Below are 7,678 nucleotides of genomic sequence, written 5' to 3' on the forward strand. Positions count from 1 at the left end.
GGCTATATATCATCACGCTATGACCAATAGGAGCGGAGCAGTAATGGCTAATCTCAGGAACTATCAGATCGAACTGAAAAAAATATTTTTGTGTTGGATAGCACTTTGTTTTTGAAATGCTATAGGGTATATATCATCAAGCTATGACCAATAGGAGCGAAGCAGTAATGAAACATGTTGCAAAAACGGGGAAAATTTATTAGTTTTGAGAGCTTCCGTTGCGTGCGCTGCGTAAACAGTTAAAGTTATGCAACAATGATGTATGACGGGATTGTTCCTCTTAAAAAAGTTCTACAAAAATATATTATAAAACAAAGTCCCCCGCTGCATCCGACTGCCTGAACGTGTTAAACTCAAAAACTACCCAACATATTAAGACGAAATTTGTTATGGAGACAGTTTGAGACCCTGGGAAGAACATAGGCTCCCGGGAAAATATATCGCGTGACTTTTATAACGGAATACTTTAGCCCGAAAAACTTTGTAACGCGGGCGGAGCCGCGGGCAAAAGCTAGTAAATTATATTTTTAATTCGTAATAATACAATTTAATAAATGGGAAAATTTAATACGTTATTTAGATGTTCCATAAAAATACACGAAGCAACTGCTAAGGAAATAGAATTCATAAAAAATTCTAGACCAGTAAATTGATTCACAGATTACCAGCTACCAATTATTATAAAAAAATCGCAAATTACTTCGCAATAAACTTCCACGTGGTCGAAGTTGTAAGCAAAATACTTATAACGATAACTTACAATATAAAAAAAATATATCTCATATTTATGTCTTTTATAATATATTTTAGACTCATAACACCATATTACATCTGTTTCTTAAATGAATAATTTATGAACTTTTACATATTTATATAACGAACCGTTTTCATATACGTCTTAACTAGCTATAAATATAGCAAATGAGCCTCGTTTGCTATTATAATGCGACAGACCCGCCTCCATTTCATGTACGTGTCTCTGAGATGCACTTGGTGATTTATATCATAGTAACTGCGCCGCCTCGCAAATGCCTTTCTACGTAAATAGAAAATAAGATTTGTAGCCCGTTCAACCGAGTCGTTTGTAGTGGGTTTTAATTTATTTTCAAGTTTAATATCTTGAATTTAAAGCTTATATTTAATAAATTGTCAATCATAAACAATTTAAGATGATTTATTATTATTGTTTCTGTCTCATCGTATTCATTTTCAACCTTACATATTCCTTTGAGAATAGCATTTATGTTTATTGTAATACACACTGTGACAGTTTTGCAAAATAAATATATTCTACAAATAAATAATTGCATTCATTATTTTCGGCTTATCGATCAGTTAGCAGATTTCTCAGTTATCTGTGATTAAAAATTGCTCATTTTTTCCGAAACAAATCTATGATACATGGATCTATAAAAAAGTATATAATAAAACAAATTAAGCCTCAAGTAAACATCTTCAAAACTGCCAGTATTTCCTTCAAACATGATATAAAGCCAGATTGTAAACGTAAACTGGAACACGGCGACAACAGAACTCTTGCGTAACCGCTGACAAACATTAAGAGGTACAATTCAACTGGACAAATGCCTCGCAAGAATGGACCCCGAATTTATGACCGCTATCCGTTAGCTCTCCGAGAGGACGGTTGGAATACGTCTTACAAATCTACTGCACAATTAACAGCGGTTTGTTTTCGTCGTTTATAATTTAAGACCAGAAGTTGTGTTTTTTTATACGGCAAAGAGACCCCACTAATTGTAAATTAAGTGGGGTCCAATAGAATGTAGATTGACGAGATATGATTACCCTGGCAGTCGATACAATTATGCCGGCCTGTGTGAATCTGATATACACAGGCTGATTACGGAACGTAACACATTTACGTGAGCCAATATGGCGGGTTCTAACACCCTGTGTAAGGTTGTCCAAGTGGATATAAAATATATCATACTATTAACAGATGTAGAGGTGGACGTTTAGGTCTCACTGTCAAACCGAATTTACAAATAAATAAATTAGATAGATCCGAAAATTAAATATATATTTAAATATGGTTTGCCCAATATAATGGACTTGGTAAATACATTTTTAAATCAATCGAAATGAATCAAATTGGTTTTGTAAATAATATAAGTAAGTTCGCCAACTGTTAGATTGCAAAGGTATTATTTTTCTTCTAGTCATAATTGTATTTTCAATGAACGACTATTGTGATTTTTGCACGTCACTCCAATGCAATTTCTAAAGCACGTATTTTAAGAGCCAAGTCTGGACATAGATTTGAGGATTAAAACGAAACCATTCAACTGAATATTTTCTATAGAGAATTATTCCATTGTCCAATATTGAAATTATTTCTTTGTATTGTGTTTTTATATTGTCTTTATTAAAATCCCCTGATAATATTTTGTGAATATAATGTTATTGCTATATATAGGTCATATAAATAAAATTCCAATGCGCTTAAATAAAATAGTCCTTTTGTAATTTGGTCAATATTAAAAAATTATAATCGATTGAAAATTAAAAGTATATCACATTCTTCTAATACAAGGTTCACCACATTTAATTTAATTTGATTTTATAATACCTACTTTAGATATTTTTGGGTTAAAGTTGAAGGTCAGGCAATTAAAACTGCTTCAGATTTACATTAGAATAAAGGTTTTGACTGGAATTTGCATCCGATACCGCAAAATGTTCGTATCACGTTCTGAGACTAATATAAGCTAGTTTTTTCCACAATAGTTGTCCCCAATGGTAATATGTGAATATATGCTGAGAGTCGCAGGAGTCCGATGGATGAGGGCGGCCCAGAACCGGTTCCTGTGGCGCTCAATGAGGGAGGGCTATATCCAGCAGTGGACGATTCCCGGCAGAAATGATGATGATGATGAATGGTAATATAAGTCGTATGAACGTGACACAGTTTTTCTATCATCATCATCAGCCCGTTGCAATCCACTGCTGGACATAGGCCTCTCCCAAGGTACGCCACAGAGCCTGATCTGCTGCTTTATATCAATTACGGCACGGTCGATTTTTCTATAACAGCATAAAAAATGAACATACATATCTGACATATTTTTACGTTACCTCCAAAGTTATTTACCTACAGAGTCTCTTGAGGACATCAGGCTAACAAGAAACAAATGGCTTTAGTTGTTTTATATAGGACCTACACGCCCAGGTGAAATGTATTACTCTATTTTTCCTTTATTGGAAACCTATAGTAAGTGTCGAAATGTTTTCGCTGTGCCTTCAGATTTTTCTTTGTTAGGATTGTTTATCGCCTTGTTACGATAGGGTCATGTGGATTAGACGAAATCTCCGTTTCATTGTTACGGTATCTTGGGATCTTTATTTGGAAAGGTGTATTTCTATTGAAAGTTGTCGTTTATGTTGTAAAAACATATACTTAAATAAGACGTGTGGAACTATAGTTATGAATATTTTAATATAAAATTAATGCGACTTGAAAAAGTTGGGAATTATCAACCACTTAGATTCGCGTAACGCAAGTAGACTCCTTACTTTAGAGCAAGAAATACATACTAAAGAAACCCGAAGACACGGCTAAGTATAAAACTTCAGAAGATATCCGTCAAAACCCAAGCGGAAAGCACGGAACGTCGGAATTCCAAAGTATTAAAGCATGAAGGAAAATTTTCCGGAACTTATTGAAGCAATCAGATAGCACAGATTCCGTTTAACATTAGCTGAATTCTTGTACCCTTCCCAATCGCATTAGGAGTCCATTTAAACTTTTTGCCAAGGAAAGATTTTGTAATTTCACGCGGCTAGAAAAATAAATAGGCCCGACAAATACAAATTTAAATTTGGAATGCCGTTTATTTCCGTTTGTGTTTTTTTTTTATTTTGTTTAGTTAAAAACGTATCACACGGAATGTTTAGCTGGCCAGTGTCAATTTTATAAAAGTAAAATATGTGAATTTATCAACAATTAAATTAATACCTAATTCATGCAAAGTAAATAGGAATTTATAATAGTAACTGGTTAATTTTTAATCGAATTCAAGAAAGGAGTCTGTCAATTGGCGGTGCATGGTTATTTTATATTAGGTATAATATAAACAAGAAACATAGGTATAGTTAAAATTGCATTTGTAAGCGTGAAATTCGAATGTCCGCAAGTTCAAATCCCAAGGGCAGATACCTCTGACTTTTCTAAAATCATGTGTGTATTCTTTGTGAATTTATCGTTCGCTTTAACGGTGAAGGAAAACATCGTGAGGAAACCTGCACATCTGGGAAGTTCTCTATAGGAATTTCGAAGGTGTGTGAAGTCTACCAATCTGCACTAGGCCAGCGTGGTGGACTAAGGCCTAATCCCTCTCAGTAGTAGAGGAGGCCCGTGCTCCGCAGTGGGCAAGTATATAATACAGGCTGATATTATTATTAAGCGTGAAACGATGACGTTTATCAAAACAAATTGCAGGCATCTGCGACGCTTCAAGCTTGTTTTTGTCTTCGACATTATCTTAGTGATCATAGATGCCTAAGAGAGTTTAATTAAAATATGACGTCGCTACATGCCATGGGGTGAGCTAAGAATGTTTTTTTTTTCTTTTGAAAGGCAAACTACACTAAATGTGATAGCAATAAATGGGTTTTTTGGCAGTTATATAAGGATATTGCAAATTACTTATTATATACCCGTATATTTTATACCCGTAACAATTTCTTGGAAATACTGTAATATAAAAGAAAATCATATTTTCTCTATAATTTAAAACATCACGCGGATACAGTAAGTCACGTGGAATTTGAACTATGACGTCAAATTTAATAAACAATACGGAAATCTAATTAAACCCTTTCGTGGAACGTACAATGTGACGTCAAACACAGCTTAATAAAGACCTTCAAATTCGGTTCTTACAATCGTCAAATAAAAATTCACAAAATAAAAAATATGAATCGCAAAAAACTGTTTAAATTATTGTTTTATGTATAATCTACTGTTAGGATAAAAATATTTTTGTGAGGGTATTTTGAGACGTTTGCCATAAAACGCTGAGCGTTTATCAGACCAAGGTAGGCGTCAGTCAGTAATTGGCAGTTGGTAGCGAACAGTTATTAATTGACAGTCGTATCGGTCGTTCGGTTTAATTTATAGTTAGTGATACTCCTTTTTATTTTAATAAGAATCACTTCAGTTCCTAACACTACCATATAAAATACGATTCATATGTTAATGTTACAACTGTCACATACCCAATTATAATATCGAATAAGGAGAGTAGGCGCGTTTTTTGATCGTTGCTAAATGTTGGAATTATGATAGGCGTAACCGTATAAGTAATTATTTAGTCAATTAGTCCTCGCCGATATCACCATATACACGGTATTATACTGTCGCATGGGCGTCGCGTTGGGAACGCAAAGGAAACCGAAAGACAACTCGACATAACATATTGGTATATGCATAAATTATATATGCAATGCGGACTGCAAATCGTTTTAATGATAACTAGCGACCCGCCCCAGCTTCGCACGGGTGCAATGCTGATACTAAATACACTACAGAAAAACTGTGAACGTTGTATATAAAAACATAGCGGCCCGCTCTGGCTTCGCACGGGTATAACATAACAAAATAACAGTATTTCCCCACTATTTAATGGATGTTATTACACATATAAACCTTCTTCTTGAATCACTCTATCTATTAAAAACCGCATCAAATCCGTTGCGTAGTTTTAAAGATTTAGGCATACAAAGGGACATAGGGACAGAGAAAGCGACTTTGTTTTATACTATGTAGTGATAAGGTTCTACGTAAACTCTACATAAAGGAAATCTGGTAGGAATCGGTTTATATATCGGGTTATATGCTTTTCGCCACTGCTACTTATCTACATGGTGTGTAGATGCAGATGCACCTCCCTAAATCTTAGCGGCGCCAGTGTATGGTCGATACAAAATATACCCGCTTACCAGAATTCATTTTGCGGAATTAAAAATTATATACGTCATTTTTATTCGCCTCGCAATCCCGCATCCCAAATAGCAACTTCATAACATATTCACCTCACGTTGACCCTTTTAATAAAATTTCTTGAAACATTGTGGGTGTGTCAACGCGGAAAACGGATAAAATAATTCCCAAAGAAATATCTTGAAAGCAGTTATCATTAAAATGGTACTCGTTATGTCAAACAAGAATGCTTTCATGACGCTAATTGGTGGACTTATGAACATCGAATGTGTGTTTTATTGTTTTTATCGACTTTTAAGATTATACTGAGTTTTAATGAAATGTTTCTCTTACTAATCTACCTACCTACATACCTGTATGTTATCGATTTTCTCAAAATCTACTGGACGGATTTTTATGAAATTTGGTATGGAGATAGTTTAAGACCTTGGGGAGGTCATACACTACTTTATATTCCGGAAAAATATAGAGCGGGACTTTTATCCCGGAAAACTCTTTCATGCAGGCGAAGCCACGAGAAAAATCTAGAACTATAAAAGCGAAAATTTGTAAATATATGGATGTCTGTACGTTTAGAAGCGAAGACAGAAAAGACTTGGATTTGGATAAAGTTCGGCAGACAATCCTATCCTGGATTAACACAGGCTACTTTTAGTCCCGGTTATTTGTTCCTATAAGAAATAATTAAATTTCCTAATCAGGTTTTTATAATAGATGGCATTGGCATCGTTTCGTGTTTTAGTGACTTTTGTAGCTGGAAAAAAATATGGTGAGTGTACTACCGATCTTCACTAGTTAAAACTTGGAGAGTAAAAGAAGAAGAAGTAGTGGGAATGGCTTGCCACGCGAGCGAAGCTACGAACAACACCTAGTCAAGAATATTGTTCTGTTTGTTGATTTCCGATTTTTTATTATAAGACTGCCTTTTAAGGTTCGTTTTGCAATGAAAAGTCGCGATAGTACTCATGGAATAATATTGCCCGCTATTAATGAATACTCAGAATCGGAGCAGTAGTTCTAAAGATTAGTGTGTTCAAAGAATAAACAAGGAATCTCTTTTTTTTTATAAAGTATGGAAACCCCTTTCAAATGTGTTTCTGATCTTTAAATTCATTATTTGCGAAATAATTCTGTTTTACCTGGTACGGTATTAAAATGATGATGCATTTTTGATAGACAAAATATATTTCAAATATAATATTTTATAACTAAATACAAATAAAAGGTGAACATAAATTTATTCACTAAAAATAACACATACTATATGATTTTTTTTTAACCCCAAACATGTAGGTTAAAAATTATATAAAAACAAATTTTACGTAGTAAAATAAAATCCGCGAATGTTTCAAATACGTTTAAAATATATTGAATACTTCGATAAATGGTTTCTGAAACGCAAATATTTATTTACTATTATTAAAGTTACCAGAGGAGCGGTAGAGTTTTTCTACTCACGTTGTTATTTGAAGTAATAAGATAAAAAACATATTTTAAAACCAAAAATAAACAATTTGAATCACATCAAACCCGTTGATGTCAATGGCGGACATATAAAAGCCTTTCATTACACTGTAAAATAAAAACTGAATTCACAGCATCCGCATCACAAATATTGTACGTACGTGAAATAAAAATGTGAAGCCGTTACATAACACAGCTGAATAAATTGAATACAGATTGTAACTCGAGGAATGTTAATGGAAATAAACGAAA

The sequence above is a fragment of the Manduca sexta genome, chromosome 15, assembly GCF_014839805.1.
Source record: "Manduca sexta isolate Smith_Timp_Sample1 chromosome 15, JHU_Msex_v1.0, whole genome shotgun sequence".
NCBI classification, from domain to species: Eukaryota; Metazoa; Arthropoda; class Insecta; order Lepidoptera; family Sphingidae; genus Manduca; species Manduca sexta.